At 44.6% G+C, this 26301-nt stretch overlaps 1 long non-coding RNA gene across 1 annotated transcript; it reads right to left on the reverse strand.

Annotated features, from left to right (window-relative positions):
• Nucleotides 1-7666: 7666 nt before the first annotated feature.
• LOC125346660 lies at nt 7667-17118 on the reverse strand. The gene is made up of 3 exons (XR_007209996.1): nt 17037-17118; nt 10126-10338; nt 7667-7805 (listed from the first exon to the last, which is right to left on the reverse strand). It is a non-coding gene; the product is annotated as an uncharacterized LOC125346660 (long non-coding RNA).
• Nucleotides 17119-26301: the final 9183 nt, after the last annotated feature.

Genomic DNA, 26301 nt, shown 5'->3' on the forward strand with positions numbered 1-26301 from the left:
CATTTCTAGTATTTTAAAACTTGGAGTGCGCCCATATTTGAGAAAAGCTCATTATTAAGCGAAATGATTGTAGAAAATACGCAACACAATTGGAAAACTGGGCTGAGAAGATGGGGGGAGGGTCCCACATGTGGTCCTAGGTGTGGACTATCCTTGGCCTCTATTGCTGCAACTCCCGCTCCTCCCAGTCTGGTGATAGGGAAAACAGGAACTGCTGGACCCACTGGTGGGGCCCCAAGGAATGCATATATTAACGTATCTTTCTTTTGTACTTGAGCGAGCACCCCTCTCCCTGTTGGATCAGGCCGTGGCTTCTCCCAGGCGCTGTGGTTGGGCATGGGCAGCGAGGTCAGGACTGGGCAGGACACGATCCAGCGGTGGGGAGGCTGCCGGGGGCTCTGGGCCTCTGCTCTCTGTGCCACTCTGGTCCACCCGCACTGGCCCCCGCAAAGGAGACTGCAGGAGCTGATCCCCAACAGTGGCCTCGACCCCCATGTGCTCCGTCCCCAAGTGCGCTAACAGTGAGCCTGCAAGAACCCTGCCAGCATACTGGATCCCAGTGAACGCACGCCAGATGCCTGGGAGCGCGCCCAATCCCAGCAAGCCTACAGAATCCCCAGGAGCAGGACAGATCTCTGTGAGTTTACCAGGTACCCGTGAGCATGCACAGTTCTGAGGGCGCGATCCCCGTGAGTGCACAGGATCCAGAGGAGCTGGTGGATCCCAGTGCCCTTCACCCTAAGCCACCGAATTGGGCAGCTTGGCCTCTGGAGCCCGCCCACCTCAAAGCTGCACAGTTCTCCCCAAAGTGCTGCAGCCTAGCTCCCACTGGCTGCAGTCTTGCTTTGGGCGGAGACAACTGGGGAGGAGGAGCCTTAAGTTCTGTGTTTTATTTTTGGCTACAGGAAGTGGCACTGTGGCTCAAAGTGGTAGAGTGCTTGCCTTGAAGGAAAAACCTTAGTGCCCAGGTCCTGAGTTCTAGTCCTAGGAACCCCCTGTCCCCGCCCCACCAACACACACACCTTACTTTTGGCTACAGGGAGAGAAGGCAAGTCTTTGTATCTTGACATTAAATTTTTATCTCAAGTAGGGCCTCCTGAAGTTCCACTCCTACACACATAAAGTACTTCACAATCACAATAGCATCATATTTGTACCCCAGATTCACCATCTCAGTGGCAACTCTGTTCTTCCAGTTGCTCAGGCCTGCAACCTTGCTGCCTCATGGGTATCTCCGCCCACCTGGGAGTCAGAGAATTCTCTGGACTGGACTTTCCTTATGTACCCAGAGTCCTTCTCTAACATCTCCCACCTGGGGCATTAGAGTTGTCCTCCCTGACCTGTCCCCACGCAGCAGCCAGACTGACCTTCAAACCCTAAGTTAGTTTCTATTCTCAAATCCAAACCTTCCCAGTGGAAGCTCTGCATCACCTGCTGCTCCCTCACCTGCACATCACCCACTCCTCCCTTGCTTTGGCTCCTTCTCCTCCCCTCCTCTTCCCTCTCCCCCTCTTTCTCCCCCTCCTCTTTGGCCTCTTTGTTTCTTGAACAACACAGGCAGGCTTCTGCACTAGGGCTTTGGATTGGCTTCTCTCCTTCTCCGGAATGCCTGGCGATCCCCCACTCTTTCTGATCTTTGCTCAAGTGTTAGACCTCATGGACAACCACTGAATCTACCCCATCAAAACTATCATCTGCTTTGGTCCTAACTTCCTTAGTTTGGATGATTTCTTTCCAAAACATTTGTGGCCATCTAACATAGTATTCATTTATTTTTTTAGCTTACTGTTTTTCATGCATCTCTTCTATGTCTCAATCTCTGTATCTCAGACTATGATAAGCCCTTTTTTAAAAAAAAAAAAGTCCCTGCAGTGAGAAGTCCTCTTCTCACTGGCAAGGCCTGGGTCTCAAGCCAAATCCCAGAGTCTGAACATGTGAGCAGGGTGTTTCCTCTAAATGAAATGTTGAATTGGGGTACAAGGAGAAAGGATGCTGGTTTGGCAAAGTCCATGGATGATGACTTCCTGAGTCGGAAGAGCTTTGGGGAAGTCTGGACCCTACAAGTCCTTGAGAGCAGCGATTAAGCATGTGACCTCCACACCCCCAAATTCTTGAAATGTTATGTTAGGAATGGGTTAGTGCATGTTATGGTCAGTTCTGACTCTCTCTCTCTCTGTGTGTGTGTGTGTGTGTGTGTGTGTGTGTGTGTAGGTAAGAGCATCCCACTGCATAGAGTGATTACTTGTTAAAGCCTAAAGATTTTGTGGTAGGTTAGGGGTACAGTAATAGCTGCCTTAGCTCACAAAACACATAAAATCCCAATTCAAATAGTGTTAAACCATAAGAAAATAGCAACAGGCAGGGCACTTATGGCCCATGTATGTAATCCTAGCTTCTTAGAAGGCTGAGATGTGAGCATCAGGGTTGGAACCATCCTAGAGAGGAATCTCACATATGGGACTTAAACATTTCCCCAAAGTCCAGCTTTCAATCTGATCACGAGGGGTTTTAGGTTCCAATCTCCACACTTTGTAGGACACTGAAATTCAGACCATACCACATGTATCTCAGAACTGTTACTATAGGAACTGTTCACTGAAGTTCCATATGCCATCCTTTGCCAGCTGGAATCCTTTCATGTCCAGAGAATCAACAAATTATTTACAAACTAATTTTGCTTGCTCTATTGCAGGTTTTTACTTTTTTTTTTTTTTTTTTTTTTTTTGGCCAGTCGTGGGCCTTGGACTCAGGGCCTGAGCACTGTCCCTGGCTTCTTCCCGCTCATGGCTAGCACTCTGCCACTTGAGCCACAGCACCGCTTCTGGCCGTTTTCTGTATATGTGGTGCTGGGGAATCGAACCTAGGGTCTCCTGTATCCGAGGCAGGCACTCTTGCCACTAGGCCATATCCCCAGCCCCTATGACAGGTTTTTAATGGAAGGTATTGTCTCCCTAAATTTACTTCATTGAATTGTCAGACTTGTTTTGATTTTCGGTCTCAGAGATGCTGACTTCTATTTATGGTCACTTGCCAGAATTATTTTGAGGACTGAGATGGTTAAAGAATTAGGAAACGTCTACATGAACTATTTGTCTTTCTCTTGTGTTTCCCAATAGAAAGGTTCCTACTGGATCCTTGGTTCCACAAGGGATAACATGAAAACACACTGGGTAAACAATCTGCTAGTAATATACTGTGCTTCGACACAAAAACCAGGATTTCACACCAAAAAACAGAAACACAATGAAACCTATTTGTACAATTACTAACCACAAATTAAAAAAAAAATCCACATTGACCAGTTCCAGCAGTTCCTGCCTCTAAGGGCATCAAGTATAATTTTAAGGCTATATAAACTTGTGCCAGAACTAGTCTCAGGTCTCCATCTATCTCCAGGATATTCTGGGAAATATACTGAATATAGTGTTTAGTGGGTCTTATTCTCTCAGTCTTCTATAGAATAACCAAGCCCATCACTCTAATGTTAGTATTTTCTGAACAAATACCATTTGCACTCATCCAAACCATGAGGAAAGCATGTTAAAGGGATAGTTCTGAGAGAGAACCTTGAGGATATTGTAGTTTGGGAGCATCTCAGGCAGAAGCAAGGAGTCACTATCCAGCATGAACTGGCCTGTCTTTGGACCTTTCTGTGAAGCCACCTGAGGAAGATTCCACAGGGTAAGGTTTTGTATGTCTATTTAGAAGTAACAAGCTGGAAGAAAATGGGGGAATAAATACAAACATGCCCTTGAGAGAATCAGGGGGAAAAATCTTGTCACACCCCAAGCCCAGTGGATTCTAGGGAAATCTGAAGCCAGGCTACCCTTCCACCAGGTGTACTTCCGCTGGGGGCCCAACAGGAGGCCAGTGATTTGTGCAAACACAAGGAGAAGCCCTAAATCACCTTCATTTGAATGAATGTCTGTTGGGATAGGTGCAGTCGGCCTGGCCACATTCCCATTCTGAATATATAAACTAGGCTGTTGAGCTTGGTTTTCAAGTCAGCTGGAAGACATTGCCCTGTGCTACCCCCTCGTGTTGTAACACCAGGCTACACAGAAGGCTTCTTCCTAGTGGTCTTGCTCTTTCTCCTTAGTAGAGCAGGCTGAGCTGAGACATGAAGAGATGCAGCAGAAAAGATAGCAGAGCCACAGTGACCGTGAAGGCAAAAGCAGCAGCAGTGGTGGTGGCAGCAGTGGCAGAGGTAGCAATGGCCGCTGGCCCAGCAGTGACAGTGATAACAGTGGCAATAGCTGAAGACCAGCAGAGAGAGAGAGAGAGAGAAAGAGACAGAGAGACACAGAGACACAGAGAGAGAGACAGACAGAGAGACAGAGACAGAGAGACAGAGAGACACAGAGAGAGAGAGAGAGAGAGAGAGAGAGAGGGAGAGAGAGAGACCGAGAGCCCAAGAGACCAGAGCAGAAACACCAGGGAGCAAAGGGAATGAAGACAGAGGGCTGTGATAAGGGGAAGATGAGAATCAGTGGGCTGTGGTCACTGGTAGAGTCCCAGAGAGCTGCCAAGCCTTATTGTGACCAAGGTCTCAGGCACCCTAGGCCGTGAGCTATTACACTTCCTGTGGAGGGCTGAGGATCCCAGCATTCTTTTTTTTTTCTTTTTTTGGCCAGTCCTGGGCCTTGGACTCAGGGCCTGAGCACTGTCCCTGGCTTCTTCCTGCTCAAGGCTAGCGCTCTGCCACTTGAGCCACAGCGCCGCTTCTGGCCGTTTTCTGTATATGTGGTGCTGGGGAATCGAACCTAGGGCCTCGTGTATCCGAGGCAGGCACTCTTGCCACTAGGCTATATCCCCAGCCCCCAGCATTCTTAAGAACTGGAATACTTACTACTCTAGGCCTGAGGGTCGATCTCAGAGGCCTGTAAGGGAACACCACAACCTTAAGTGCCACCTCTTGCTGCTTGTCCACTTCCCACTGCTGATGGATGCCACGAATTACAACAGCTGTCAGGTACCAGGGGTTCTAAAGGCTAAAGCCCAGAGCAATGAACCTCCAACCCAATGCCTAGAGCCCCAGAAGGCCCCTAGCTATTAGGATTTGGAGCTGTAGGCCTCTAGGTCTGCCAGTACTGACCCTAGGCCTTAGTCTATTATCGATTTTTTATAGAATGAACAAATTTACATTTGTTTGAGAACATGTTGACAAATTGAAAATTCTTCCCAAAGACATAGAGAAGTGGAATGGCGCTCTCAAGATTATGTTGCTTCTTCTCAGAACCTCCCCCAACCCCGAATAAAAACAAAAAACCAACTAGTCAGAGGAAAAGGAAGATGACAGTGCAGTTTTGCTTCTGGGTGCCGTGGATACACGTCTACATAGCCAGGGCATTCCAGTATCAGTGAGTTGCACAAAATGTGATGTTATTAGTGTACCAGAGAAAGAACATGGCTAGAGATGAATTTTGTATTTAATCCATTATCTCTAAAGTTTGCTTACAGTAAGGTACAGCAACTCTTTATACTTCAATAAAAGAAAATAGAAATATGGGGGTGATCATATCATACATCATTCAGAAACAGTGTGAATTTCCCTATAAGGAAATCAATGCAGAATTTATTCTAATAATGTGGTATATGAAAATAGGATTACGGGGCTGGGGATATGGCCTAGTGGCAAGAGTGCTTGCCTTGTATACATGAGGCCCTGGGTTCGATTCCCCAACACCACATATACAGAAAACAGCCAGAAGTGGCGCTGTGGCTCAAGTGGGAGAGTGCTAGCCTTGAGCAAGAAGAAGCCAGGGACAGTGCTCAGGCCCTGAGTTCGAGGCCCAGGACTGGCCAAAAAAAAAAAAAAAGAAAGTAGGATTACTTCCAAGTTTTCAATATTAAAAGCAGAAACTAGTCTTGAAGACATAATTAAAGCACCAGTCATAAAATTTATGATAGGTATTTTTTTTATGAAGCTATAGTACTGTTTAACAAAACAGCCAACACTGCAGCTGGAAGGCCTATAGATCTGTCACCAAGTGAGTTGCATGCCAACTATCTCTGCTGGATCCCTCAACCTTACCAAAAACAAAAACAAAAAAACAAAAAAAAACACCGAAAACCTGATTCAAGCATGAAAGTAAAGGCATCCTGTCAATGTTTTCTGTTGTTATTGTTGCTATTGTTTTGGATTTAATGAGACAGGGTATCACTATGCAGCCAAAGCTGGCCTAATACTTGCTAGGTAGCCTAAGTTGGTCTTGAATCTTTTCTTGTCTTGCCTCGACTTCTTCAGTACTGGAATTATAAGCATGTAATACCATGTTTGGGCTGCAAATATTTTCAATACTTGCTTGAGTAAGAAGACTGGCTAGCTGGGTGTCAGTGGCTCACACCTGTAAACCGAGCTACCCAGGAGGTTAGGATTTAAGGATCATGGTTCAAAGCCAGTCTGGACAGGAAAGTCCCTGAGATTCTTATCAGCAGTTAACCACCAAAAAGCTGGGGGTGGAGCTGTGGCTCAAGCGGTAGTGTGTGTTCACCTTCAGCAGAAAAGCGAAGAGAGAGCGCAAGCACAAGGCCCCAAGTTCCAGACCAGTACTAACATACTCAAAGAAAACAAAAACAAAAGACTGTCTCTTCAAGGCCTCTTGTTGAAGGGTAGCACAAGTCAGATCAGAAGCTTGTATAACCAGACATGTGGGTGGAAATAGAATTACAAGACAAGGCAGTTCAAGTTTCTCTACGAGACCTGAATCTTCTATGCCAGGAGGAGCTTCTGTGCCACACTGAATAAAGCTCAGTTTTCTTACCAGTGTAATGTAGCTTATTTACCTTCCAGTTTGGAACAAGAAAATAATTTTAGAGCTTTACAATCTCATGTGTAGCTAGCTATGAAATACAACCATGTGGCCCTATGCTAAAAGCTATTTAAAACATACGAGAAGTCTAGAAAAAGATTTAAAAAAATTCAAATTGGACATTTGACACGCAGGGCTCTAAGCCAGAGGACACCCAGCGCCCAGGCTGAAGGGGCACTCTAGCCGCTGGAGGACTCACTCTGGAAGTCTCAGCTGGGATGGCCCCGCCTCTTCGCTAAAGCCCCCTGAAGGACCGCCTAGCTCTCCAGGGCCTTTCAATGGCTGCCAAGTAGTCTGTGGCCGCTCGGGAGTCCCCTTCAGCCCGTCTCGAGCCATTCACGCTGCCCCTGTCCTGCTCCCCTCCAGGCCGCGTTCGGGGAGCACCGAGCCCCACCTCGTGTCCCCACCCCCGATTTTATGGAGTCTCCTGGCATTCATGAGTGGCAGATTGGGGGTGAATGACAGGCTGGGCCTTTGGGGCGCTGGGACTGTTGTTGAGGTCCAGGTGACAGTAAGTACCTGAGAGGGGCTCTGCTAGGGGAGGAAGGCAATGCAGTTTCTGGTTTAGGAGTCCTAAAACCCTGCCCTGGTACCTTGAGGAGAGGGCCCCTCCCCCAGCAGGTGACTGCAGAGGGCTTCTGGGTAGAGTATGGATGCGAATATCCCCCGTGTCCTATTGGCCTACCTGTAGGTGACGTGTATATGGTATATCCTCCCATGACACCTGCGGATTACAGATACATGGGTGTAGCAAGCATGTGTATGGGACCTGCAAAAGACATGTACGTGACATGTACGTGCCACCAGCCACTTTCCACCCTCTGGATGTATGTGCTGACAGATCATACCTTCAAATCAAGATGAACTACATCATGAGTGTGTAGAAAGTGCACACCTTCTAAAATCTGTCGCATGAGTCTCCGAACATCTTTTTCTTTAAAGGCATCTTCTCGGTCTGCGACACACTGATCAAAGATTTCACCCCCTGCAGCACTAGAGAAGGACAAATTAACGTAAAATGGGATTCATAGGAAAAGAAATAGTCACTGGATGTCAGTGTCTCATGCATGTAAATCCTACCTACTCGGGAGACTGAGATCTGAGACTATGGTTCAAAGCTAGCCTGGGCAGGAAAGTCTGTGAGACTCTTATCTCCAATTAGCCACTAAAAAAGCTGGAAGTGGTGCTATGGCTCACTGGGCTTGAGCATAAAAGCACAGGGACAGCACCTAGGTCCAGGTTTACACATGTGTGCATGCCCCCCCACCCCACACAAAGGAAACAGTGAATGAATACTACTACAGAGGGATCATTGGCAGACTGTAGATTGTGTGTGAACAGAGATGAAAAGAGCTGGAGAAGAAGAGTGTGAGCCAAGCCCATCCATCCCAATAGCTGAAAAAGCCAGGATGATGCAATGTGCTGTCCCCACTGCCTCAGGAGCTGCAGACAGCAAAGCAGTGTGGAGCAGAGGCTGTGGAATGGTCCCAGGCTGTGGCCCTGGCTCTGCAATCTGTTGTAGGACCTCAGGCTGATGATTTTTCCTGTGCCTTGTTTTCTCACATGTAGAAATCTTATTAGAAAGCTTAACAACATAAAGACTAATCTGTAAACAATGCCTACAAGGCACAAAGCAAATGTACTGGCTCAAGGCTTGACCAAGTGGCTGGGACAAATGTAATTCATCATGGCCAGTAAACTTTGTGCTCAGGAGCATCCTCAGGAATTTCTGGTAAAACACCGACAAGACACATCTCCTAGGAGACCTTTAGCACCTGGGGGGTAGAGCTGTGTATTTTCAATTCTATATTATTAGTCCTGACAGCACAAGTCAGAGTGTCAGGAATAGGTAAACATAGTAATAATAAGCTGCCTGCTTCCACAAGTACAATCCATTAATGTGGTTGAGACGTTTAATACCTCACTATCCAGGGTGTGTCTCTAGGCCTTCCTTTCACAAACTGAAAGCAGAGTGTAAAACCTTACAGCCAAATTGCACTAATCTGGGTTTTAGAAACCTGGTCACTAAATCCAGAGAATCCACCTCTACAGTGGGCTTCTAAGCAAGATCAGCTTCAGCACATCTCTGTTTCCCTCACTTATCTCACAGCAGCAGAAGGGCCAACCTAGGGGGGCAAAGTCAAGGGATAAGGGAAGGAGTTACTGGAGAGGCTGAAGGAGGCCACCCACTCATTTATCATGCATGACTGTTAATGTAGATAATGGAATCAAGGATGGCTGCAAGGTTTTCTGGCATGAGCAATGAAAGAAAGGAGACACCAGAGGAAATGGGGAACAAAAGAAACATAGATCTTAAAGAGTCTGAATTTGGAATGAGTTAGAAATACATGTAAGTAACAGACAAAGCTACTCAAAAAGTATCATCAGGAAAGATGTACAGAACAAACACAAATAACAGTATCAATAATGGAACCATGGGGAGTACTTAAAAACAGAATACAGTAAAATTAAAACAAGGAAGAGTATAATTTTAAGAAAAAAATTATAGTACCATATTTAAACAGAGTAAAGAAATGGAATGATCACTAAACTGAGCAGAGGAACTGTCAAAAAGGGCTAGTTTTTGGAAGAGCAGTGGCATTGAGTTGAGTTGTGAAAAGGGCACTGACTCTTGAGCAGGCGAATGGTTCAGTGAAGGAACACGGTGGACTGACAGAAGGGGAAGAGAGCTGGAGACCGTTCCTGGGAGAAGTCATCATGGTAGTTGAAGAGCCAAAGCTGAGGAGGGATTTCCAAAGAGATGGAAAGGACAGAGGGTGTGAGAGGACAACCAAAGGAAGAGGTCTGAAACGGCAAAAGAAAGATCTCAGAAGAGGAACTATGAAGGACACAGATAAGCCATGGAGCTGAGAAGCTGACTCTCTTTCTTCTTTAAAGGGGAAGGGCAGGGGCTGGGGATATGGCCTAGTGGCAAGAGTGCTTGCCTCGTATACATGAGGCCCTGGGTTCAATTCCCCAGCACCACATATACAGAAAACGGCCAGAAGCGGCGCTGTGGCTCAAGTGGCAGAGTGCTAGCCTTGAGCAAAAAGAAGCCAGGGACAGTGCTCAGGCCCTGAGTCCAAGCCCCAGGACTGGCCAAAAAAAATTTAAAATAAAATAAAGGGGAAGGGCAGGAGGAATGGGGTGTCAAGGGTGGGCCTCTCACCATCTTGTTTCTTCCACAAAGGGAGAAGAGGCTGGCCAATAAAAGCTAGGTACAAGTGGCACAGTAAAGCAGAAGAAGGTGTTTCTGAGGATGGGTAGGTGAGACCCAGGCCCTGGCTCACCAGCCTAAGGGAACACTACTTACTATTCCAGAACCAAGATCATTTCTGATGGAGTCTCATTGACTTCATGTAAGTTAATGACCCAAGGGCTGTCCTGGGCCAGCTCGAGCACCGCAATCTCATGAATGATTTCCATCCGACAGTCTTGGCCTTTTCTTCTTTTTCTCATGAACTTTGCTGCAAATTCTTTTCCAGAATCTTTCTTTACACATTTTCTCACCACTGCAAATTTCCCCCTAGGATCAAACACAAACACTCACTGTTAGAGTGCAAAAATTTTCAGATGGTCAAGTTTTTCCTTCCCCAGCAGGGCCTGGGCACTGCTCCTTAGCTTTGTAGCTGAAGGCTTTAATTTGGCCCACCAAGATCTATCTAACTTCTACGTTTGGGCTCACTAATCTAGACTACTGATGTTGCTGAACAGAAAATCTTCCTTCCCTGCAACTGTTGACCACAAATACGCTTTTCATTCGTCTACATTTCTGTAACCATTTTAACAACCCCAAGTAACAGATAATTTGGCACAGACCTATGCCTGCACAACCTGCTGAGTCTACCCAGCACCACCCTTACTCAGATCAAAGTGCTTTTGTCTATAGAAATCATGAAGACTACCACCTCTTTTTATTGTATTCCCCAAAGTACTGAGTTGCACCTCCACCAGAAGCTTGGTTCCTAATGACCTGAGACCTTCTAAGAAAGAAAAAACTTCACTAATGATTTGATTCTCTTCATACCTATGTGTCACGAGAAGTTTCAAAAGAAGAGAAAGTTCGTGTGTGTGTGATTGTCTTGGGGCTTGAACTCATGGCCTGGGTACTGCCCCTGAGCTTTTTTGCTCAAGGCTAGTGCTCTAACACTTGAGCCACAGCTCTACTTCTAGCTTTTTGGTACTTAGAGATAAGAGTCTCATGGACTTTCCTGCTTGGGCTGGCTTTGAACTGCGAACCTCAGATCTCAGCCTCTTGAATAACTACATGTATAGGCATGAGCCACCAGTTCCCAAATAGCTGTTACTCTTAACCCATTAGGGTTTCAACTATTAAAAACAGCTAAAGAAGAATCTTTGCTTTTGAGTGGCACAAAACTTGTCTGCAGTTAGCTGACCCTGCACCACAGCATGCTGAAGAAAACTTTCCACTTTTCTGCTACTGCACTTCAGGAAACGAACCATAAGATAGCAGAACACATGTCTGATGGAAACACGAGTGCCTTCACTCTAAATGACTGGTGTTATGGTGGGGTAACCCTTAAAGCCATTCAAGAAGACGACAAAAGGAGATTTCTTGGGTACAGAGTAAACCTCAGAGTTCCGAGGCCACACCTGCCAAGCAACCATAATGCACACCTTGCCATGACTACATGGAAAGAAAACTGCTGTGTCACAAACCTTCACTGCAGATCATGGAGACCTGTGTAACACACACCACAGTACAGCGGGTCAAGGAGGATTCAAGAGCAGATGCTGTTTGTTGCATATCGCTTTTCTTTGTTGACTCAAACAGCCAAACTTTTTCCTGAATACTTTCAGAATTACTCATTCATTTCACTTATCTTCAGCTGACTGCCTGTGTACAAAATTGGGAATGCAGGTATTCATGGAAGATTCTAGGGTAAAGTACTCAATGACACAATCCAGAGTAGAGGTAAAGAAAAGATACATATAAGGCAATTACTGCAAAAGGAAATGACGTTTCAGTGGTTGCCACCAGTCCAGTTATTGGAAGAGCAAAGATTGAATCTTTTTCATCTCTCCATCACCAGTGCTTACCACAGTGCTAGGATGGTGGGCTGAGTATCTGTGGGGAGGTATGACTTCCTAAGGAGTTTGGACATTTTTCTTTTGTGTGTGTGAGTGTTTGTGGGGCGGTGATCCTGAGGTTTGAACTTGGGGCCTGGGTGCTATCCCTGAACTTTTATGCTCAAGGCTATAGCATTCTGCAACTTGAGCCACAGCTCCATTTCTGGCTTCTTAGTTATTAATTGGATATAAGAATTTTGTGGAATTTCCTTCCCTGGCTAGCTTTGACTTGTGATCCTCAGATCGCAGCCTCCTGAATAGCTAGGATTACAGGCATGAGCTACTGGTACAAGGCAGAGATCATTCCAATAGATTATGAAGAGCATATTGCCAAATGACCCTAAATGGAGAAGCTATTGGAAGAACTCAAGACTGTGAGCTTGAACCCATGTAGCAGCAGTGAGGCAGGGAAGAGAGAACATTTATAAAACATTCAAGATTCAAGAGCACTGAGGCAGAAACAAGATGGTAGTGGTGGATACTGGCTTCTAGATTTTTTTTAATGCAGGTATTATGCAACTGTACAGATAAATGCTATGACAAAGATTAGAAATGTGGCAACAAGGTTTAGCAAGATTATGTTTGGGATACAAGTCTGAGGTGTCTTTTGTGGTAAAGAGAATCCTTTTCATTGGATGTATATCAAATATCAGTTCAAGGGCTGATTTAAAGGCAAAGGTGAGAAGAGAATGTAGATTGTTAGTTGAACAAAACATGGAGCAAGCAAAAATCAAGCAAGGTTCTAGGTCCTGTTTGAGACCAGCTGACAAAGGAATTATCTTGTTTAGTTTTTATTTAATCAATCTGATATGTGACAATGTGTTGTCCCAGGGTCTCCTTTACCAGTCACCTCACATCTCTGTTGTACCAGCTAGCACAGTGGACCGATATCCGCCCTTTCATTTTACTGGACAAATATTTTAGGGCAACTTGACATCATAACCTTTAACCTGCTGGACTACTTGCCATCCTCTCTTTATTGAACTTTGCTGCTACTGTCAATGGCTGGTGCATCTTATATCACATCCATTCTTTATGGCTCTGTTCAAATGTGATTTTGCTATAGGATCTTCTGGTGACATGTCATCTTGCCTGTAAGAGGATGGTGACTGATGGGTTACATTTGGAAATGACTTTTAGAGCCCAGTGTAGTTTTATGTGCTTCACATGTAAGCATGTCACAGTCATACGTCACTTAGATGGTGGGGACATATTCTGAGAAATGTGTCCTCAGGTAAGTGACACCACATTACTTGCAAACCCAGATTAGAACCCAGATAGCACACAACATACTAAACAGAGCGGGTCACTATAACTCAATGATATGTACTTGTGCATTAAAAACATATCTAAACTAAAGGGTCCAGTAATCATACATTATGAAAAATTTACTTTTAAGTAGTTGCAGTACAAAAGGGTTTCCAATTCAACAACATTTCTAAAGTGCATAGTATTGAGCAAATCCTAATAATCAGTATTTTTCCTATGCTGGACACTAATTTCAGATCTATGATATAATCAATCGTAATGATTTGTACAAAGTATCATAGAAGAGAGCAGAGGCCTCAAGGCAAATTTAGTTTTAAGTGGAGGTCAAATCCAGGCCTTGTGCCCATTAGGCAAATGGCTCTCTGCCACTACTCCCTCAAGCCTCAGGAGGTGATCTAATTTGAATTCCACACGTGCAAATTCACTTAATAAATTTAGCTCCTTCTAACTTACCCTAAGAAGTGAATAAATGACTATCACTGTTTAGCTAACTAATGCATTTGATTCAAATATCAGATGGGGGGGGCACTGAGTTTGCACTCAGGTACGCTACCATTTGAGCCATGCTCCCCAGCTTTTTCCTTTCATTATTTATTTGGTTATAGACTCTCTCCTCTCCTCTTCTTCCCTCTCCCTCTCCCTCTCCCTTTTCCTCTCCTTCTCCTTCTCCCTCCCTCCCTCCCTCTCTCTTTCTCTCTCTCACCCCCCTCTCTCTCTGGCCTAGGGCTAGCCAGATCTCCATCCTCTTAGTTAAACCTCCAGCATAGCTGGGACTACTCAGCTTGGCTGAGATAGGGTATTACTAACGTTTTAAGGCCCAGGTTGGCCTTGAACTGTGATTCTCCCATTTCCCACCAAGTAGATGTGGTTACAAGCATGCATCATCATACCCAAGCCTCAGTGATGAGATTTCTGTTATTCATAGTTTTACAAATAACTAGAATCAATTTCCCTTTTATTTGTCCAAAATGATCAGAGTACCCCCCAATAAAAAGGCATGTGAAAGCACTTATAAAACTGTAAAGCCCACATACTTAGGAAGGACCAGTTTCAGAAAGGAGCTAATATTTGTAACTCCTTTCCCATATTAGGAAAATTCAACTATGAGTATGTAACACAAAGAACAAAACATGGTCATTTGGTATGTGTGCATATGGTGTGTGGGGTGTGTGTGTCAGGATCAAATCAGAGCTTTTGCACGTTCTAGTCAAGAACTATTTCGCTAAGCCAGGTGGCTTAGTGCTGGTGGCTCACGACTATAATCCTAGCTACTCAGGAGGCTGAGATCTGAGGTTACAGGTTCAAAGCCAGCCAGTCAGGAAAATCTCTGAGATGCTCATCTCTAATTAGCCAGCAAAAAGCCCCTGGTAGTCGTGTGGCTCAAGTGATAGAGCATTAGCTTCAGCTAAAAAAAGTAAGGAAAGAGTGCCCAGGCACTGAATTCAATCCCCAGTACTGGCACAAAACAAACATGCTACAGCCTCAGTCCTTGACCTAAATTTATAAACATGTTTAAAATAATGTTGTAGTTGAAGTCTAGACAAGGAAAATATATCTAAGGCATCATCTCATGTGAAATCAACATCATTTTAAACATAAAAAAACCTTTCTGCTGCTCTATTACCAACAAACTCAAGGTGAAATCAACATGCAAAACTTCTAAGTACTCAAATCCATTTATCTATCTCATGCCTCAGTAATGAAATCATGAATGTGGGTTACATTGGCACACATCCGGACTTAGAGCAAGTCAAACTTGAAGCCATAGAAGAAAGCCTGACCTTTTATATCGACACACAAGAAAGGTTGCTATAGCCTCAGCTAGGCACATGAAAGAAGGTGCATTTTTTTTAAAAAGATCAGCCTCACACCTTGTTACTTTGCAAACAACGCTGACCATCTTGGAACAGCCATTATAAGCAACACCTAAAAGAAATAGATTTCTGACTGTACACTTAGCTCTCTGAGCCCTTTTCCATTGTACTACATTAAAGTCTGTATTAGAATGGATATATCTTGTTTTTCCTCCCACATCACAGAAATATAAAAGAGGGAATTTTGCAAGTCATAAACAGTTCCATAACATATTAAAGTTACTGAGGACTTCACCTCAGCTACACATAGCCTTAAGGCTATAGATGTGTTTTCTTTCAACAACTCTATGAGGTAATCGATGTCATGAGGCAATGTAACCAAGTGCACAGAATTATAAAAGCCAAGATTCAATCCCAGACCTACTGACTACAAAGCTCACACTAGCTATTCAAAGACTTCTTCCTGATTAAAAGAAGGGGACCAAAGAGGAAAAAAATGGATTAATAGTTTTATTGTTCAGTTTCAGGCTTTGACTTCAAGTATCTAGCTCTATATTGCTCAGCCACTTCAGAATTTACTCCTACACACACACACACAGCAACTTCAAAAAGTACAAAACAGAAGTTAAAAGAAAATTGGGGGGGGGGGGGAATCAGTACCCTAAGAGGTGGTAAGAAGAAAATCCAGCTTTTCATCTGAAATCACTCATTATGAAGTGTACAAGACAGGTCTTGCCACCTGAGGACGTTTGGGAATGCCTGACTTCCTTTTGTGGAACACAGCCAGGCAACTCAACCAAACAATGGAAAACTCACTTTTCCCTTTTCAGGTAATCAGGGTTACTTTGGAATGTATGGAATCTCAAGGAATCCCAGTCCCTTGCTGAGTCTAGCTGAGTTTTCTCCTGGTGTCATAATCAAAGCCTGCACTGTGTGTCAAGGCCAAGAGAGAAATCAATATTGTTCTGGAAGGCATATTTCCCCCCCCTCTGTGAACATTGAAAAACCTTTTTAAATTTCACACCTGTCGAGGAGGGGGGGTGGACACTAAAAATATTTAAAAGAAAAAAGACAACATTCTTTCTATACTTGTAAAGTTACCTTAATAGCTGCCAAGATGGGTAATTTTTGGTTTCTGTTGGAAGTAGAGCTTTTCCCAATACCCCATCTGCAGGCTGTCCTACCTGGAAGACCCTATTCCAGTTACAACACGGCAGTATTATGCAACTCTGACAAAACTTCACGATAACAAACACAAATGTGATATCCAGGCCCAGATGGCAGGAGGTCACAGGCATCGCGTCTGTCCAACCCACGCACGGTGAGGACGGCAAGTGAGACTGCTTATTTAAGGGCCAGACAAGCCAGGCTGGGGAGTCCACGTCCCCTACCCACGTCAAACACAAGCAGCTAACTTGGGACCGAACCCCATGCCAACGCACCCACCACTTCTTCCAACTGTGCTCCCAGGCGGCAGCCCACCAGCCCGCACCATGGCCGCTGCAGGCTCCACCTAACTCCCCGAAAAGCAGCAGGTCAGGGCAGGGCCGACTCTTCGCGGGGCACTGCAGCGGTGAGTCCAGGGCCGGGAACCGAACCCATGTGCACTCACTCCCAGGCAGGACTGACACATTCTAGAACTACGAAAGGTACAAACCCACCAAGAGAACAACCGCGGCGGAGACGCAGAGGCGGCGGGCCGAGGGCGCCCCGCTCCCCTACCCCCCTCGGCGGCTGCGGGAACGCCAAGCAAGCCACGGAGCAGAGCCGAGGCAGGAAAAAGTCACCCTGATCCACGGGGACCTGGCTTGATTTCACCCCAGCCTCTGAGCGGGTAGGAGGTGCACACGCGCCTCCATTAAACCGGCGCCTACGGCACTGCAGGTGCTGCAGGAAGGGCGCGGGGTCCCACCGCGGACAGCCGAGCCTGGCTCCTTTCTAAGCGGCACACCCGGGCCAAGAGGAGACTCGCCGGGCCGCGGCCCCACCGCCCAGTCTTCGCTGCCCCCAACTTCGTGCAGTCCCCGGCGGTGTTACCGGCGCCCCTCACCTGCCCAGCTCCCGGCCCGGGCTCACTTTAGCTGTCCTGGAAGGGCTCGGTGCGCACCGCGGCGCGGATCTCCGTCAGCAACCCTCGAGCCTGGGGCGGCGGACGGTGACGTACCGTTCGACCCCTGCTGACCGGGCCCAAGCCGGAGGCGGCGGCCGACGAGGGGCGGCCGCTGCCGGGCTTCTCCAGCGGGATCATGGTGGTGTTCGGGCGTTCGTCTTTCCCGGCCACCCGGCTCGCTCCCGGCAGAAGGCGGGTAACCCGCCCGCCTCCGCCTCCGGCTGCTGCTTCCTGCCTGCGGGCGAGCCCTACACACCAGGCTTCCTTGCGCACTAGGAAGCGACCGCGGCCGGCGCCCAACCGCTATCCTCGCCCACGCAGGCCCGCCCCGCGCTCGCCACGCCCCCAACTCGTGCACGCCCCCTCTAGCCACGCCCCACGCAGGCCTGCCTCAAGCTAGAGTCGCCCCCAACGCATGCACGCCCCCACTAGCCACTAGCCACTTTTGAATAAAAGTGGTTCAATTGAATATGCAATAGTTACTGTCTCCTACTAAGATGATAGTTAAACTCATTATGATTAGTTTACCTGATAGGTGATTATGTGCTATTTTAATATAATAAGGTTTCCCCCCTCCCCCACCCCACCCCCAGGTTGTGCTGGTCCTAGGGCTTGAATAGAAAGGGACTGGGCAGTGTTTCTGAGCTCAAAGCTGGTGTTCTACCAGTTAAGCAATGGCTCCACTTCCAGCTTCTTTAGTAGTTAATTAGAGATTAGAATCTCATGGACTTTCCTGCCTGGGATGGCTTTGAACTGAGATCCTCAGATCTCAGTCTCTTGCATAGCCATGATTACTGGTGTGAGCTGTTGGTGACTGGCTCATATAATCGTTTCTTAAACTATTATGTGTTGTGTAATTAAAACAAACACTAGAATATAAAGAATTTGTTTGACAATAATGCCTCTTTAAAAAAGAGATAATTTGAAATCATTTCCACTGTATTCTATGATCTCAAAAGAGATGGCAGGAAATTATTAGGGCAACAATAATTCTCTTTGAGTCAGGTTGTTCCAGAATCAGGGAGGTTCCAAGGAAGCCTCCAAAAGGCAGGAGGCCTTTACCTGGCCCTCGTGTACCAGGTGGCTGATGTTATTGCAGAAGACAATGTGAGGACACAGTGAGGTAGAGACCAAGAAGGCTGGTTGGGGAAGCAGAGCCAAGGACAGCGGGGGTGGCACTCCTGAGAAGAGGCATGCCAAGTGCTGTGACATCAGGGGTATTTATGGTGAAAATGGGGATGATGTTTGTCACAAATTAAGTTCAAGCTTGCCTTGGTGCTCCCCTTGGTTCTGGGCACCTGGTACAGTTCATCCTCCTTACTGTAGAACTGTCATGGCATTATCCACTGGGTGTAGGGATATCCAGTCTGATCAGTCCACTAAATGTGTGTCACGCTGACATAGATGTCTGCTTTCCCTGACTATCCCTTTAAACAAAGAATGGATTTTATCAGATGCTTTGGGAGGAGGGGCTTCTCCAGATGTCAGCCTCCTGAGTAGCTAGGATGGTAGGCAGGAGTCACTAGCACTTGGTGACTAATAGGTTTATCTTTGAATTCCTGGTTTCTGTTTCCAATGCCTTTCTTCCCCCATCTGTTCTGCCTTGATGTGAATTTTTTTCATGTTCTTTGTATTTCCCAAACATCCTTAGTTGAATATATATGTATATGCGTGTGCATGCATGTGTGTGTATGTGTGTGTGTGTGAGAGAGAGAGAGGGAGAGAAAGAGAGAGACAAAGAGAGAGAGGGAGAGTGCTAGGGCTTGAAGACAGAGCCTTATGCTCTCATTTTATTCACTCAAGGCTGGAGCTCTACCACTTGGCCCATACCTCTACTTCTGACTTTTTGCTGGTCAATTGGAGATAATAGTCTCTCAAATTTGTTTGCCCAGGCTGGGTTTGAACCAGGATCCTCAGATCTCAGCCTTCTAAAGTACTGGGATTACAAATGAGAGCCACCAGCACCTGACTTTTGTAACTAATCAAAATAAACTATTTTAAAGTATATTCCCTGCATATAAAAGCTGTATTTTCCTTAAAATACGGCTAGACTGTATAACTATTTCAGTCACATCTACTCAGTTTCTCCCTGCCTCTCCCTTCCCTGATGAGGACTAGGCTCATATACTTCTTTTTCCTCATCAAGTTAAAGCTTCCTTATGCTGTTATTCCTCTTTTTTTTTTTTTTTGGCCAGTCCTGGGCCTTGGACTCAGGGCCTGAGCACTGTCCCTGGCTTCTTCCCGCTCAATCCTAGCACTCTGCCACTTGAGCTACAACGCCGCTTCTGGCCGTTTTCTGTATATGTGGTGCTGGGGAATCAAACCCATGGCCTCATGTATATGAGGCAAGCTCTCTTGCCACTAGGCTATATCCCCAGCCCTGTTATTCCTCTTTTAAAAATATTAGCCTTCCAAGAGTGCCTGCCTCGGATACACGAGGCCCTAGGTTCGATTCCCCAGCACCACATATGCAGAAAACAGCCAGAAGCGGCGCTGTGGCTCAAGTGGCAGAGTGCTAGCCTTGAGCGGGAAGAAGCCAGGGACAGTGCTCAGGCCCTGAGTCCAAGGCACAGGACTGGCCAAAAAAAAAAAAAAAAACGAAGGGAAAAATATTAGCCTTCTACATGCAGCTCTTCAAGGAAAAGCTCATTTATGAGATTAGAAGTTCAGCTAAACACCGTCATTTCCTTTGACAGCTGCTGTATGAGTGAAAACCCTGATAGTTATTTTATACAGCAGGTTCTTGTGCCAGAGTTCACCTTCAGATGGCATGTGAGAGTGGACTCTGGTCTCTCAGAGATGAGTTTTCAGAATTTATCTCAGAAAATGGCAGCTTGTGCAGGTCTTCTCACTTTTCCTTTACCCTTTGGCAATTTCTAAACAAATATGATATTTGAAAGGATGGCAAGATTGTTCTTGGAGCTGCCTGTCCACAACAACTCTGGCAAAGAGATATATTCTGAAATGAAATAGAAATGTACAGAGAGCCAAGGATCAGGAATGGGAGGCAGAAGAAGCTGAGAGAACATTCCTTGGGACAGTCACGCCATGTCAACAAACAGTTGCAGGGACATGATAAGCCAATAGCTTGGAAAGGCTGGTGAATGCGTTTCCAGGTTTAAGCTTTGCAGGTGGCTTCTGATTTATTCATGGACTAAGAAAAGAAATAGAAGGATATATCATAATAGGTTGTATTAGGGTTCTCCAGAGAACCATAACCACTGGAAGTGTATGTGAATATCTATGTCTATGATGTATATGCTTATATATAATTACGAAAGGGGACTTGTGAGATTGGCCAGTGACTAAGGTGGAGTCTCTTAAACTTTTAGAGGCTGGCCTTGAATCACCACGCTTTGATCTCCCAAGTAGCTAGGATTACAGGCTTGAGCTACAGCAACTGGCTTCTTTTCTATTCTGAAGACATTATACAGGATTTTTGAAAGTAGATATAATATTTTACACTCCTGTCAGTAATATATAAAACGTGTAGTTGCTCCAGGTCCTTACCAATTTGTTGTTTTGTCTTAGTTTTAAACTATTAGTCAGTCCAGTAGATCCGTAACAGCTGCTTAATTTGGACGAAGATAGTTTCCCAGTTCTTTTATTTCACTGAATATTTTTTGTTCTCTTTCTGGACTGTCTATTCCTTTGCCATTCTGTTTTTTTCCCCCTTGGTGCTGGTCCTGGGACATGAGCTCAGAGCCTGAGAGCTGTTCTTGAGCTTCTTTTGCTCAAGGCTGTTGCTCTATCACTTGAGCCATAGCACCATTTCTGACTTTTTCTAAGTAGTTTATTGGAATAACACAAGAGTCTCACAGATTTTCCTGACCAAGCTAATTTCAAGACATTAGCCATCTATCTCAGCCTTCTGAGTAGCTAGGATTACAAGTCTGGGTCACTAGTGCCCTGTTCCTTTACTATTCTGTATGTATCCACTAGCCATCTGCAGTTATTTCAATTGCATTTAATTTCACTAAAATTAAATTCTTTAGTACACTGTCCGTATTTCAAATGTCCATTAGGTAAGTGTAACATATAGATACTGCCATATTTGACAGTATAGATTATTTTTATCATCTTAGGGAATTCTGTTAAAAACCACTTCTCTAGGCTGTCATTAACTTTTCTTCCTTTTTGGGGGGGCCAGACTTGGAACTTGGACTCAGGACCTGAACACTGTCCCTGGCTTCTTTTTGCTCAAGGATAGCAATCTGCCACTTGAGCCATAGCGCCACTTTTGGCCATTTTCTATATTTGTGGTGCTGGGGAATTGAACCCAGACCTTCATGTATACGAGGCAAGCACTCTTGCCACCAGGCCATATTCCCAGCCCCTAACTTTTCATTTTTAAAAATCATTTTGATGGTGCTGAGGATCAAACCCAGGGCTTACTATACATTAGGCCAGTATTCTACCACTGAACTACATCCCCAAACTCTTTTCTGCTATGATCACTGTAGGCTCATAGTCAGTCTTGAAAACAAATACATTCAGCCTTTCAGCTTTATCCTTTTATGCCTTTTCTAGCTTCTCTGAATTTCCACATATGTTTTAGAATCTGTTGATCAATTTCTACAAAAATTCCCCTTAGATTTTGTTGGGGATTGAATTTGGTTCATTTGACATCATCTTTTAGAAGACAGTCTGAGCAATAATAGATTTAAAAATATTTTTATAATTACCTTTCCAATTTTGATACTATAGTTGTATTGACTTTATAAAATGAGTTAGATTCTCATGTATTTTGTTGTTGTTGTTGTTAGTTGTGAGGCTTGAACTCAGGGCCTGGGTGCTGTCCCTGAGCCTCTTTATGCTCAAGGCTAGCATTCTACCACCTGAGCCACAGTGCCACTTCCAGTTTTTGAGTGTTTAATTGGAGATAAGAGCCTCATGGGGACTTTCTGCACAGGCTGGCATTGAGCTACAATCTTCAGACTTCAGCCACCTGAGTAGCTAGGATTACAGGCCTGAGCCCCCAGTGCCCGGCTCATAGGTATTTTGATAAGACTGACACATTGATTGATTTAGAAACTATCCAATGAATAACTATTCTTAACCAGAAACTATCTTAATATTTGGCAGTATAATGACAAAAGAAAACAGTATCTCTGCTTTCCTCTGTGCTTATGGAGGGGATGTATAATAAACAGATATAATATCAGCTAGCCGCAAGGGTATAATGAAAAGCATGAAATACGAAAAGGAACTAGGGAGGGACTAGAGGCTGTATTTTAGATCTGTTGGATAGGAAAATTCTGGAGAGGAGTGATTTAAGAGGAGGAACTCTGGACTGTGAAGAAGAATGTGTGCTTGTATGTGTGTGTGAAGGAGGGAAAGCAGTTAGAAGATGGGAGAGACAGCCAGGGACATCTTCTGAAGGGTTTGCCTACTGATGGGAGACCATCATGAAGAGTGGCATGATGTCACTGGGGTTCTATGAATTGCTCTGACTATGCATGCTGGGAAGGGTGGGGGAGAAATTGGGTGCAGAAAGGCACATTAGGAGGCTGTGACGACAGTGCAGGAAATCACTGTGTAATGTAGAAATCTGTGACATAGATAGGAAAGCAGCAACAGAACTTGTATAAGAGAATGGAAATTCAAGGTTGGGACAACTGGAATTGTTGGTGCATTCGATGAGGAGCTTGAAAAAAAGAATCTTTGGCGCAGTTTTCCTAAGTCCTAGATCAGGTACATCTGGGAGATCTATGGAAAAAAAAAATGTTTCTGGAAGCTCTCCCACATTTATGAGGTTGGAGGCAGTAAGTAGGGGTGTGGGCACCTTCATTGATTCTGGTGGGTTTCAGTTTATACTCATGATAAGATTTGCTTGTCCTGGTTCTCTATAGGTTCCTACTTTGCTTCTATTCCTGAATCAGGCCAACCAGAAGCCACACATGCTACCATATTTATTTATTAGCTTCCACAACCATATAAGATTTATCTTATTCCATGCCACATGGAATCATTATCTTCCTGATAAAAAAAACTTGGCTGATAGAAGTTCATTATGTCTGCTAATCAGCTTTCCACCAGTGTGACAAAAAAAAAAAAACAAACAAAGGAGACAGAGAGGTAGAAATCTATCTACAAGCCAAAACTCACCTGGAAACCACCAGCATATAGGACACAGGGATGGGACAAATACTCTAACCCTCTGACCATCTTGATCTCAAACCATCTGCTTTGTGTTCCTTTGTTTCAGCAGCTCTCTAAACCACAAGAAGGGGCTTGGAAGCAGGCCTCCCACTGCCTGTGGCACATTCTCCTATCTCCTCCACACACCTTACCATCCTGGCACAGTGCCTCCTGTTAATGCCAGGTCCAGAAGCCTAGGACCTTTAGGGATATTGTGACAAGGCATCCTTTTAGCCCCAAGATAAAGCTGCATGGCCCTGAGCAAGTCAGTTCTTTCTGTTTTAGGTTCTCAAAGCTCCAATATAAAACATACAGGCAAAAGTATTGAGGCCCAACGTACAAGATCAATGACTTGTGTGCACTGATAGAAGTCAGTCCCATCTTCTCTGATAGTCTGTTTGTCCTGCTAGAGAACCTACTTTTGTAACCATATTTAGACCACATCTTGAATGAAAATGAGTGTGTCATCTTTTTCCTGTTATCGTATGTAATTATAATGTCAGTATACTCCATGAAAAAATATAGCCAGAGAAATCAGGAGTTCCAAAGTCTAATCTTCATTTCAGAATAGTGGCCCCAGGTTAAATTAAATAATATAACTTATGCCTCTCTGTAAATTATAGTCCAGGCCAATTGTTCTTTTATGCCCAAAGAGAAAAATTGGTTTCAATCAGAAAAAATCTGAAGCAAGCCCAGCGTATTTATAAAACTATTAAGATTCTGCTGGGTGCTGGTGGCTAAAGCATATAATCCTATCTACTCAGGAGATTGATGTCTGAGGATCATGGTTTGAAGCCAGCCTGGGCAGGAAAATCCATGAGACTATCTCCAACTAACCATCAAACAAAACAAAAGAGAAACCTGGAAATGGAGTTGTGGTACAGTGGTACAAGTGGCACAGTGCTTGCCTTGAGAGCAAAAGGCCATGGAAAGCACCCAGGTCCTGAGTTCAAGCCCCATACTGGCAAAAAAGAAAAAAAAAATCAAGATTCTGACTGAATCCTAGACAGTCCCTCTGTTTTTGTTCTCTCAATCTTTCATAAGAAAATTGTTTTCTTCAAAGAATAAATCAGTTTCTGATCACACAGTGAGAGTTGCATGCTTGGGCTTTGGAGGTGTGGAAGGGGGTGGTGGTCACTTTGATATTAAGGCGGATTTTGTATCAGCCAATGTCAACTTGTTCTTGCAGGAAGGACACACATAGACAGAAGCCCACGTCGTTTCCAGGGAAGTCTGACAGGTGCACTCCTGTTACACAGGCTGCTCCTTTGTTTATGAGTTCCTGACCCTACTCTATGGGTCCTGGAGCAATGATTGACTTCTGAGTTATGTTTCCCTCAGCCGTCTGTGTAGCTTCATCGAGATGAGCAGCAGGAGCACAGGCAGGGTGCAGATTGCCACGATGCCCTCCACTTCCCTTTGTAATAAGGAGCGTACACAGTGCCATACCAAAGTGAGTTTATTGACATTCCTTGGAGGTGCATGATGAAGAGAAAGTGGGCCTGAGAATCACGTGACATTTCTCTTGTCGATGTACGCAAAATCAGCCCAGTAAGGTGGGCTTCTCTTGCTATAGACTAGAACAAAGACTTTTTTTTGTTATTTTAACAAAATGTTACAGACATTTCTTTAGGTAATTTGGAAGCTGCAGGAAATAGGCTAATGGAACAATACTTACTCTACACACTACCTCTAGGCACCTTTTTTTTTTTTCCTACTAGAACAAAGGGACTACATGTCACTAACAGGAAAAGAACACTTTCTCTTTTAAACCTTGTGAGAATTAGAACTTCCATTCCAGATTTTTATGATTATAGTATTGCAGTAATTTTCATAATGAACACCAAAATACAGAATAATGATAATAAAAAAGCACCACGTTTGTTATGTAAAGTTCTAACTACTTTCATTTGAAAGTGTTTCATCTTGACTGGGAAAACCTTGGTAGCAATTAAGAAAAATTTCTGAATCCGTATTTCAGACACACGGCCTGATACATGAGAGGCTGGTTCACACTGGAACTGTCCTGGAAAACTTGGCTCCTTGGCTTGCCACATTCCTGATGGACATTGTTTAAAGCCTGGGAGAAGATCACATCTCTCCTAATTTTCTCATCACCCAGAAGGTTTTTGTGTATTGTTGTGAAAGAATTCACAATTTCCACCAGTTTATACACATAGGAGGAAGTCATAAAGAATTTATAGATTCACATTGCTGACTCTGCTGATTCAATTTTTATTTAGTAGATTAACATGGTAATATTATAGAATAAAATGGTTGTTGTATTCATGGAATTATTATACCTTATAGTGCTTTGAATGTATTTTTCAAAATTGTGACATAAAATTTCTCTTTATTGTTCTTGTGTTCCAGGCAAGGGTATTGTAATTTTACTAAAAGTAGACTAAAAAGATCTTGTTGTGGGGAGTTGGGCTTATAAGGTGATTACTTTTGTTTATTTATTTATTTACTAGTCCTGAGGCTTGAACTTAGGGCCTGGGTGCTTACAAGGCTAGAGCTCTACCACTTGAGCCACAACTCCACTTCTGGATTTTTGGTGGTTAATTAGAGATCAAAATTTTGGGACTTTTCTGACTGGGCTGGGTTTGAACCAAGATCCTCAGATCTCAGCCTCATGAATAGCTAGTATTATAGGCATGAGCCAGCAACTCCCTGCTGGTGATTATTTTTATAATTCCCTTAATGGAATAAACTCATGTTTTAGTTTCAAAACATCTCCACCTGGTGCTATTAATAGTAAAATTTAGTTCTACATATAGATAAAATGAAATCATATAGAATTAAAAATCAGCTTAACTGTGAAGTAAAAAGGATCCTCTACCACTGGCTTCTTGGCTTTGCTGCCCTTCATCTATGTGAAGCTGAAACAGAATGCTGGGGTTCCATCCCAGGTAACTTTGATGACAGCATCTCCTTATGGCATTTCTACAGGCCTATTGCTCTTTTCTTGGTGAGATCTGTCTAGAGGTGGCTGACAATGAAAATAGGTGGCAAAGCCATTTATGCTCAAATTTCATATCCACTATAATTCCTATGATAATTT

Source organism: Perognathus longimembris, chromosome 2, assembly GCF_023159225.1.
Source record: "Perognathus longimembris pacificus isolate PPM17 chromosome 2, ASM2315922v1, whole genome shotgun sequence".
In the NCBI taxonomy this organism is placed as follows: domain Eukaryota; kingdom Metazoa; phylum Chordata; class Mammalia; order Rodentia; family Heteromyidae; genus Perognathus; species Perognathus longimembris.